We start from the raw sequence: 11,668 nt of genomic DNA on the forward strand, positions 1-11,668 counted from the left end.
TGGCATAGTAGTTAGAACAATGATTTACGGTACCAGTGACATGGGTTTAATTTCCACTGCTGCCTGTAAGAAGTTTGTACATTCTCCCTGTGACTGCATGGGTTTCCTCCAAGTGCTCCAGTTTCCTTCCACAGTCCAAAGGTGTACCAGTTGGTAGTTTAATTTGTCATTATAATTTGTTCTGTGATTAGGCTAGCATGAAATTGGGAGTTATTCTCAATAAATAAAAACTAAATTTAAAAAAATTATAGGACAAACTCACCTCCAAGTCCACTAAAGATCTTTGCTTACATGATTCTGTGATAAAAGTAGCATGGCATTTAAAGAGATTGGCTATTCAAAAGATCTTGTGAATTAGGTTTGTGAGCTAAACTCAGAAATTACTCTCAGACTGATAACGCCAATGTATCGAAGCTGCCTTATGCATAGAAACTACATCAGAGGTAGGTAGGTCTTCAAAAGTGGCCTTTTAGTTGCATTGAGTGTTGGGACATCCTGGGGAAATGGAAGACGCTGTACAACTGAAAGCTTCCTTTCTCATTCAAATCAACACAAAAGCTGCACTTTGCAATTGGGGATGGTGCAAAGACAGAGCAAGGTGAAGTGAAGCAAGCTGGAGTATAGGGATCTCAGCTGGAACTAGATCTGACCATGTCTCTGGATTTCCACTACAAGATATTTGTAGCCATTTTACCATAAAAGCAAACCGAGACAACGTTTAGTCTATTTGCTGAAGTCCGTGGGTGCATTCATACTGTCCTTTAGATAGAACCTCTATAAAACTTTTGGGGTGGCACGGTAGCTATTACAGCATCAGCGACCCTGGTTCAATTCCTGTAACTGCATGCAAGGAGTTTGTATGTTTTCCCCATAACCACATCGGTCTCCTCCGGGTGCTCCAGTTTCCTCTCACATTCCACGCATGCTCAGATGGGTAAGTATGAGTAATTGGTCACATGGGTGCCATTGGGCAGCACAGGCTTGTTGGGCTGGAACGGCCTGCTACAATGTTGTATCTCCAAGTAACACCGCTGGCTAGACCACATGTAGAATATTGGGTTGGGTTCTGGTCACCTCATTTGAGAAAGGATGTGGAAGCTCTAGAGAGGGTGCAGAGGAGATTTATCTGGATTCTGCCTGGACTAGAGGGCATGTCTTATGAGGATAGGTTGAGTGAGCTAGGGCTTTTTTCTTTGGAGCAAAGGAGGATGAGAGGTTACTTGTTAGCAGTGTACAACATGATAAGAGGCATAGATAGGGTGGATAGCCAGAGACTTTTTTCCCAGGGCAGAAATGGCTAATACAAGGGAGCATAATTTTAAGGTGATTGGAAAGAAGTATAGGGAGGATATCAGAAGTAAATTCTTTACGCAGACAGTTATGGGTGTGTGAAATGCCCTGCCAGGTGTGGTGGTAGTGATATTTAATAAACTCTTAGATAGGCACATGGATGATAGAAAAATGGAGAGTTATGTAGAAAGGAATGGTAAGATTGATCCTAGAGTAGGTTAAATGGTCGGCAAGACATCATGGGCCAAAAGGCCTGTACTGTGCTGTAATGTTCTATCATTCTCTGATTCTAAGATACAATAAAGTCGTGTTTGAAGGGATTTACCTCTGTTAACCATCCTATCTAGATTTATGAATATTTTCCTTATAATGCTTTATTGACTGAATGGATGAAGTTCACTAGTAATAGGAGACAATGTCTACAAGTGGTAACCCAATGATTTTGACATCAAAAATGCACTTAAATTTACTTTAAACTTTGAACATTCACTGAAATCTTGCTGTGAATTTCCAAGATAAGTTTATATCCTGTTGCATGATCTTCCACTAGATCAAATCTTAAAGGGTACATCAACCTATTATGAAACCACAGTTCCCAACAATAGCGAGGCCTTGGTCCTCTAGCCCTTCAGTGGGACTTGTCTCAAGCTGTGCAAATAGTGGTCTCTCTCACCAACTGACAGCCTTTTGACAACTCTTTGTGTCAGGTGGCTTTTACACTCTTCACAAAGTCTTCTGATACAAAGAATTCAAATTTTAAATATAGGTTACTTTTAATTAATTTAATGAAGTAAGAAAAGAAAACTGAATTTTCTTTTTCTTTTCAACAAAATTTGGCATCCTTATGTGTGTGAATGGGAGCTCCGGTATAACTGGTATGAAATCGAGAGCCCAAATACTAAGTGTATCCATTCCCTCCTCCAAGCCATCATAAAACACTCTAACCTCGATGGGGAGCCAAGTGACAGGAGGTCAAATTTCCACAGTGTAATGCAAAGTCATGGAAGTCCAGAATACACTGATGCTCATCCTACAGTAATCCATTCTCTATGGACCCTCCAGTTAGACATTAGCTCAACCTGGCACTCCAGTGGTTGAGTCTAAAGAACAGCAATAATCTCTTAAACACAAGAGATTCAGCAGATGCTGCAAATCCAGTGCAATGTATACAAAATGCAGGAGGAACTCAGCAGGTCGGGCAGCTTCTATGGAAATGAATAAATAAGAAGTCAATGTTCTGGGCCAAGACCCTTCATCATGACTGTCTGGAGTAAACACTTAACAAATGATATTTTATGAAGCGGCAATTAGACCAGTAAAATGTGGCATGCTTCTGGATGGAACTTGGATAATCTTGTCAATGGACTGAGTTGTAATACTGAATAGAAAAATATTTGTTTAGATATAAATTTTGTATTTATCTGTTCTATTGAGACATGGGGTTATGAAGAATGTAAATAGCTCTTAGTAGTACATTAGGAAAACAAACGATTGGAGTAAAGGTGTCTCAGCATAATTATAGAGAACCCTGGGAAGGCTAAATCATGAATATTGTGAACTGCTTACATAGATGGCACTACTGAAGATGTGCAACAGTTTACTGGTAGAATGAAAGCAAAGGAATTTGATTAAAACATTATTAATAACACTTTTTAAAAAGTAAATTGTGGTAAACTATCACTGCAAACATTGAAGAAGTGAGCGAAGGCATAGCAAATTCACAAGACGAGCCCTGCTGGTCCACTGCAAAATCGATGCATTTGGAGTTGGAGCCGTGCTGGCTGGAGTGAACGATTTGGAGGGGAGAAGACAGGACAGAGAAGTTGCAATGCCCATTCAGCTGGCCCGGGAGCGAGAGTTGATCATTCTAAGTGCTGAGCCGATTTGGAGAGGTTGAGAACGGCTTCTTCAGCAGTGAAATCCAAGTCCGAAGTGAATCACTGGGTGGCGCATTCAAGGCCTGGAGGGATTCGCTGCAACAAGGCCTGGGTCCTAACTCGAGGTACAATCCGCCGTTTGGACAACCTAAGTGCTGGCCCAGATAGACATGAAAGGCAGGCTGTTGCGAGTTGGGCGAGGTTGGATTGGTCTGGGCATCAAGCCAATTTATAGAGGTCGAGAACAGCTTTGCTGGCAGCAAAATCTGGGCCCAGAGTGATTCAACGGCGGTGGGGCTGTGTCCTAGTGCAATGCCTGAACAATTTGAATGCCAGCCCAAATAGTGTGGGGGCTCCTCTTTCCATGATGCTATGCTGTGAGACTGCTCCCCAGCTGCTGTGCTTCATGTCTGCAAACTTTGCAGTGATTTTCCCGCTAATTTGATTAACTGAATACTAAGGCTTTGGACCTACTCCAGGGATTTGGATCCAAAGACTCAATTTGGTTTGAAATATTGTTATTGTTTCTCACTTCCGTTGTTTACATGATTTGTTTTTCTTTCTTTCTCTGTGGTCAGCGGGGTTGGTCTTTTCTTTAATTGGGCTCCTTCGGATTCCTTGCTTTGCAACTATCTGTAAGCAAACAAATCTCAAGATGTATAATTTATGCGTTCTTTGATAATAAATGCATTTTGAAACTTTGAAACTTTAAAAATTGTTTATTTTCATTGAGATGGTGCTATAAAGATTCACTATATTAAGCGTCATGGAAGCCTGGTGGTTAGCAACTACACTCTATGTACCTTTTATGCACACATTGAAAAGGAGAATAATACCACCCCTGTGTGAATCCCTGCAGCATCTGGCAACTCTGTGACCTCTGTCACATAGGCTGATATCAGGATATCCTTGAAGAAGGTGAAACCTTGCAAGATATCTAGCCCTGGTGGTGTACCAGGCATGGCGCTCACTGGAAACCTGTGCTAAGCAACTGGCGGGACATCTTCAGCCTCTCATTGCTGCAGTCAGAGGGGCCCCCGCTTCAGAAGGACATCAAGCATATCAGTGTCCAAGAAGGGAAGGGTAAGCCAGCTTAGCAACTACCATCCAGTAGCACTCACATCTGCTGTGATGAACTGCATTGAGAGAATGGTCAGGGCTAGAACTAACTCCTGCCTGAGCAAGAACCTGGAGACACTGCAATTTGCCGATCGCCACAACAGCTCAAAATCAGAATTAGGTTTAATATTGCTGAGATACGTTATGAAATTTGTTGACTATGCGGCAGCAGGACAGCGCAATAAAAGACTGTGAATTATAGTAAGTATATACGTAATTATTATATAGGTAAATTAAATAAGAAGTGCAGAAATAGAAATAAGAAAGTAGTGAGGTAGTAGTGTCCATAGAAGCTGTTCCGGAATCATTGAGTGTGTGCCTTCATACTTCTGTACCCCCTTCCTGATGGTAATAATGAGAACACGTTCTGGGCGATGGGGGTCCTTAATGATGGATGCCACCTTTTTGAGGCATTGCTCCTTGAAGATGTCTGGATACCACGGATGCTGGTGCCCATGGTGAAGCTAACTAAGCTGACAATTTTCTGCAGCTTTCTTCATACTGTGCAGTAGCCCTTGTCCAGACCAGATGATGAAGCAGCGAGTTAGAATGCTCTCCATGATACAGCTGTAGAAATTTGCACGTACTTTTGGTGACATACCAAATCACCTCAAACTCCTAACGTAATATAGCTGCTGTTGTGTCTTCTTTGAAGTTGCATTGACGTGCTGAGTCCAGGTTAGATCCCCAGAGATAGTGACACTCAGGAACTTGAAATTGCTCACCCTTTCCACATCTGCTCCCTCTGAGGACTGATGTGTGCTGTAAGCAGATGCAACTTCACTGGTTCTCCAGTCAGTTTTAAAGCACCTGAATAACAGCAACACATACATCAGGCTCAACACGTACAAGCACGCTGGATGAACTCAGCAGGTTGGGTAGCATCCTTTGAAAGGAGCAGTCAATGTTTTGGGCCGAGACCCTTCGTCAGGCTGCTGTTCATCTGTTGCAGCTTAGCATTCAAAGCCATCATCAAACCTCAAACAGTAATGAAAAGGCTTCAAAATCAGGGCCTCTGTATCTCCATCTGCAACTGGATCCTTAACTTACTCATCAGGAGACAGTCAATGTATATTAGGGATAGCATCTCCTCTTCACACACAATCAACACAGTTGCCCCTCGAGGATATGTGATTACCTCACTACTATGCTCTCTCGACCCACATAACTGTATGTCTAGGTACAACTCAGATACCTTCTATAACTTTACTGATGACACTACAGTGTTTGGCAGAATCCCAGATGGCAATAGAAACATAGAAAACCTCCAGCACACTACAGGCCCTTCGGCCCACAAAGTTGTGCTGAACATATCCCTACCTATAGGCTTACCCATAGCCCTATATTTTTCTAACCTCCATCCAAAAGTCTCTTAAAAGACCCTATCATATCTGCCTCCACCACCATCGCCAGCAGCCCATTCCACACACTCACCGCTCTCTGAATAAAAAACTTGCCCCTGACATCTCCTCTGCATCTACTCCCCAGCCTTGGGAAAAAGCCTCTGACTATCCACACGATCAATGCCTCTCATCATCTTATACACCTCTATCAGGTCACCTCTCATCCTCCATCACTCCAAGGAGAAAAGGCCGAGCTAATTCAACCTGTCTTCATAAGGCATGCTCCCCATTCCAGACAATATCCTTGTAAGTCTACTCTGCACCCTTTCTATGGCTTCCTCATCCTTCTTGTAGTGAGGCGACCAGAACTGAGCACAGTGCTCCAAGTGGGGTCTAACCAGGGTCCTATATAGCTGCAACATTACCTCTCGGTTCCTAAATTCAAATCCATGATTAATGAAGGTCAATATACTGTATGCCTTCTTAACTACAGAGTCAACCTGCACAGCTGCTTTGAACGTCCGATGGACTCGGACCCCAAAATGAGGAGGACCACAAGGCGAGGAGGAGGCATTAAGGAGTTATTTACATTAGCTGGTTGAGTGGTGCTGTAACAAAATCCTTACACTCAGTACCACCAAGATCAAGGATTTGTTTGTGGATTTTAGGAAGGGGAAGTCAGGAGAATAGACACCAGTCCTCATTGAGGAGTCAACAGTGGAATGGGTGTGCAGCTTCAAGTTCCTGGGCGTCAGCATCTCAGAAGATCTATCCTAAGCGCAATGTATGGATGTAATCATGAAGAAGGCATGCCAGCAACTATGCTTCATTAAGAGCTTGAGGAGAATTGGTACGTCAACAACTACTCTGTCAAATTTCTACAGATGTACAGTGGAGAGCATTCTGATACGTCATGTTGCTACCTGATATGGAAAATCCAATAGCAAGAATCAAAAGAGGCTTAGCTTGCTCTTTCATCACTGCCCCCGCCATTGACGACATCTTCAAGAGGCAGTGCCTCAAGAAGGTTGTATCCGTCGTTAAGGACCCTCACCAACCAGGACATGCTTTCTTCTCATTAGTACCACCAGGGAGGAGGTGCAGGAGCCTGGTGACACACACTCAACGACTCAGGATCAGCTTAATCTCCTGCACCATCAAATGTATGAATTGTTTTTGAACCCATGAACCTAATCTTGCTATTTCTCTTTTCCACTATTTATTGTAACTTAATGTGGTTCTTATGTTTTGTTCATACATCAGTGATAACAATCCTGTTTCTGATTTACATGCAAGAGGAAATCTGCAGATTCTGGAAATCAAAGGGTCACGCACAAAAAGCTGGAGGAACTCAGCAAGCCAGGCAGCACACAAACAAGAGAAAACCTGCAGATGTCGGTATCGGCCGAAGGGTCTCGGTCCAAAACATCAACTCTACTTTTTTTTTCCATAGACGTTGCCTGGCCTACTGAATTCCTCCAGCATTTTGTGTGTGTTGTTATGATTTGCATGTTTAACTGTTATTTCCTGCCTTACACTGACCTTTAAAAAAAAACTGCTTTCGGAATGAGATAGATGTCCTCCAAAGGTTTATGCAGCCTTTGATGCTTAAAGCATTGCAAAAGGTGAAAGTATGTTATCAGCCATTCACACCTCAGGAGGCTTTGGACCTTTGGTATCCATGGTCAAATGCTCAAGTTCAAGACATCTTGGTCAAAGGCCAGCAAAGCTAACTGTCCCCTCCAGCATCATGGAGCTCAATAATGGTGTGATGCCATGAGCACAATCCAAAACACAAAAAAGTCCTGGAATAATGGATCTTGCAGACAATATGAGACGACTGTCCTCAGATACCTGGTGGACTGAATACATTTACTTCTATATAATGGTAGACAGCTATTGTTTTTAAGAAACTATTTGATCATCTGTGAAATCTTAACATTATACCACAGAGTTAGTGGCACATTGATACTAAATACCCACATATTAAGGCCTGAAACCCAAATGACAAGACACACCATGAGTGTCACGTGTCAAATTACACTAAATAGGTAGGATCAAATGAATCTCACACCTGGCTTTCAGCTTCACATCAGACAAAGCTTCAGGTTTGATTACTATCTCAGCATATATTTTGTTAATTTTTAAAAATGATTTGTTGACGCATAACTGTTAGTAATTTTTAAAAACTTTTAATTTGCTTGAAATAACTTTCAATATCTTTGCATATAGAAGTTGTTCATAGACTTAGACAGTGGAGTGAGCAGCCTGAGACATAGTCACTGGACAAAGCTGAATGTGACTCACACTATACCACCAGCTCTGTCTCTGTGGCCCTAAACATTCAAGAAAATGTGGGCAGACGCCGAGTCTCGTATGTTCATTCACATCGGGCAGGATCTGGCCCTTCATTTTGTCCAAGATGCAAAGATTAGGTGAGGACATTCATTAGTTGTTTAAGTTAGATGTTTCTGGAAAACATAAAGTTTCTAAGTTCAGAAAATCCTTAATGGGTGGGTGGGGGGGGGGGGGGGTTGAACTTATTCCTAATGTGCCAGCCAAAACACAATATTAGAATAAAGGAACTTGCTGACAGTATGAAATAAATGAACTCTTTATATGATAGCACTGTTATTGTTTTCAAGGAACTGTTTAACCATCTGTCAATTATCATTTTGCACCTTGTGGAATTATCAATAATGTATACACATACAATAAATATCACAAGCGCATGTAAAAATATCCGCAAAATGAAGATGCTTTCAAAATAATGAAAAGATTCTAAATATCAAATAATTACTATAAAGGGCAGTAAACAGTAAAATGACTAATCAAATCAATTAACATTTTGTGTGACCACTCTGCTTTTAAAGTTGCATCAATTCCCTTAAGTAGACTGTTGCGCAGTTTTATAAGAAAATCAGCTCGTAGGTTGTTACAAGTGTTTTCCTGCAGGCTTTGGCTGTCTGACTTGCTTCCATCTCTCCAGGTGATCCCATACAGCCTTGATAATGTTGAGATCAGGGCTCTGTGGAGGTTATGCCATCTGAAACCATATGAAAATCATGGGTGCTACGATTTTTGCTCAGTACGGTATATTAAGGTGTGAAGCCTAAGTTAAAAGGCAGGCTATGAAGAAAGACATACCAGGGGAAAGCTACACTAAAAATATTAAACTGGTAGAAATAGAAAGGATGCAGTGTGGTATCCAACTCATATTTACCAACAGAAATAGACAAGCATGCAGTCAACATACAGGGCATTACATAGAATGATTTAAAAACAAAACAATTTCCATAAGAGCATTGCATTAATTGGAGTCATCTAGGATAGGACTGGACCATATTATTGCCATGAATCCTCAAAGACAGAGTTTAATCCTAGAAGTTTAAAGCAGGAATTATAAATCAGAATAATAAAGCCCCACCAGCCTTCGCGTCCAGCACATAATTGTCCGAAACTTCTGCCACCTCCAACGGGATCCCACCACCAAGCACATCTTTCCCTCCTCCCAACTTTCTACTTTCCACAGGGATCGCTCCCTACGCGACTCCCTTGTCAATTTGTCCCTCCCTGCTGATATCCCTCCTGGCACTTATAACGGCAAGTGGACCAAGTACTACACCTGCCCCTACACCTCCGCCCTCACTACCATTCAGGGCCCCAAACAGTCCTTCCAGGTGAGGCAAAACTTCACCTGTGAGTATGTTGGGGTCATTTACTGTGTTCAGTGCTCCCAGTGTGGCCCCCTGTATATTGGTGACACCTAACGTAGAGTGGGAGACCACTTCCCCAATCGTCTACGTTCCATCTGCCAGAACAAGCAGGATCTCCCAGTGGCCAGCCATTTTAATTCCACTTCCCATTCCCATTCTGATATGTCCACCCACGGCCTGTTCCACTGTCATGATGAGGCCATACTTAAGTTGGAGGAACACCACCTTATATTCCATCTGGGTAGCCTCCAACCTGACCGCATGAAACTTCCAGTGATGGCCCCAGCAACCCCTTCCGCCTTCACCATTTTCCATCCCCTTCTCCCTCTCTCACTTTATTTCCCTACATGCCCATCCATTGCCTTCCTCTTGTGCTCCTCCCCCCCTTTTCTTTTTTCCACGGCCTTCTGTCTCTTTCACCAATTAACCTCCTACCTCTTTACTTCACCCCTTTCCCTCCAGGTTTCACCTATCACCTGGTGTTTCTCTCTCCCCTCCCTACTCCTCAGCTTTTTTTCTCCATTCCTGCCGAAGAGATTCAGCCCGAAACATCAACTGTACTTTTATCCATAGATGCAGCCTGGCCTGCTGAGTTCCTCTAGTATTTTGTGTGTTGTTGGGGAAAGTAAACTGCACTTCTGGAAAACACAGATATATTAAGTAGATAAAATTAAAAAAGAATAAAAATAGTTTAACTTCCAAAAATTTCGCAGAACTGTTTTTCTGAGGGAACTATGCTTTGTATTTGTACATTTCTTTTGGGATCTGAGAGACGCAAGACAAAGATTATCTTACCTATTACTGCAGAACTGATGTTTCACGCCAAGTATGTCACCATGTATAGAAGAGCAGGTTATCTTTAAGAGGAATCTCTGGCTCTCCATGTTTAAATGTCCATGAGCATGCTCCAGAGAACGCTACAAGATTTATCCTGTAAAAACAGCAGCTGCTGATAAACTTGCCAATATTATTACAGCAAAAAAAAAACGGTGCTCAATTATATTAATCAACCATTAACTTACTAAGCAGTGTGTAGCTCCAGCAATCCTCATTTCCACAAAAATTACATTGTACAGCTGACATTGCAACATTAGGAATTCTTCCTCTTGGGCCTCGAAAAAGCAGGGGATACAAAGTGCAGTTTACTCTCCCACTAATGGAAATTCAGATTTGTATGTTATAACTGCGTTGATTTTATTGTTTAAATAAGTGGGGCACATACAATTATTTCGAAAGAAGATGACAAAGAATAACACTACTTTTACAAAGATTTTGGCTTTATCCTGAATGTTACTTAGACACACGTACCAATGATTTATAACTATTTATTCTGTCTGTTGCTAATTGAAATATAGCCACTGCAGCAATGATGTAGCATATTTGTTTGGGTTAGGCTGGCACAGGAAGAGGATTTCAAACTCACTTGCAGTTATTAGTGATCTCATCTGTATGACATTATCAGTGCTACAGGTTTCCCTTGGGTTACACCATCTGGTTAACATCTGGCAATGTGTACACACACACACAAGAGTGGGCCTCCAAGATGTTCATTCTTATCAAAGTTTATAGCCCAGGCAGTGAAGCAGACACCTCATAGGACCTGAAACCGCTGTACATCTGGCTTTCATCTTGCCCGTCAATTTTATCAAAAAGCTTTTTTTCTTTGGTTCCTGAAGTTATACAGTAAAAAAAAAGTAACAGAAGAAACTAGTATGTTATGCACTGTGCATCTTCAATAACGTCACATCATAAGCTGTAGCATTTTAACTCTTGCACCAGCCCCTAAATATATGCAAAATAAATAAACATGTTTAACCCTTTCCATGTTAAACTGCATCGGTTTTGAAAGTTGTGCTGATTTTGTTAACAAATCTCGATCTCTTGCTAGGAAATATGCAGAATATGACTGAATAGTATTTGAAATACATATTTATTTGTTTTTGTACTCACAAAGTACTCTTGATGATCTGCATTTCTGATCTTGCTTCTACTGGATTCAGTGGAATCAGAGTTCAAAACCTATGTACATCCATCAATAAATCACACATTTTCATTATGCAGAAGAGGGGAAATTTTTAATTCATTGACTTTTACATACTTAAAAATAACTGCACTTCTTATAAGTGGCAAACCATATTTGAAAAATAAGTTATTAGATAAATAAATGTACTTCATAATAAATCATCACCAGTAAATGTCACAAATTCTTTGACCAAACTAGGCACCATGGTAGCGTAATAGATGGTGTGACACCATTACAGCTTGGAGCGTCGGAGTTTAGAATTCAATTCCGTCGCCGTCTGTAAGGAGTTTGTACGTTCTC

The 11,668-nt window shown here is 41.5% G+C and overlaps 1 long non-coding RNA gene across 3 annotated transcripts; it reads right to left on the reverse strand.

Moving 5' to 3' along the window:
• Positions 1-2,972: 2,972 nt before the first annotated feature.
• LOC132380008 (uncharacterized) lies at positions 2,973-11,087 on the reverse strand. Of its 3 annotated transcripts, XR_009507606.1 has the most exons (4): positions 10,769-11,087; positions 10,368-10,457; positions 10,141-10,276; positions 2,973-3,800 (listed from the first exon to the last, which is right to left on the reverse strand). It is a non-coding gene; the product is annotated as an uncharacterized LOC132380008 (long non-coding RNA). The 3 variants fall into 3 exon arrangements; XR_009507605.1 differs by having other exon boundaries at positions 10,368-11,087; XR_009507607.1 differs by lacking the exon at positions 2,973-3,800 and adding an exon at positions 7,921-8,675 and having other exon boundaries at positions 10,368-11,087.
• Between the last annotated feature and the right edge of the window lie 581 nt (positions 11,088-11,668).

Source organism: Hypanus sabinus, chromosome 23 (genome assembly GCF_030144855.1).
Source record: "Hypanus sabinus isolate sHypSab1 chromosome 23, sHypSab1.hap1, whole genome shotgun sequence".
NCBI classification, from domain to species: Eukaryota; Metazoa; Chordata; class Chondrichthyes; order Myliobatiformes; family Dasyatidae; genus Hypanus; species Hypanus sabinus.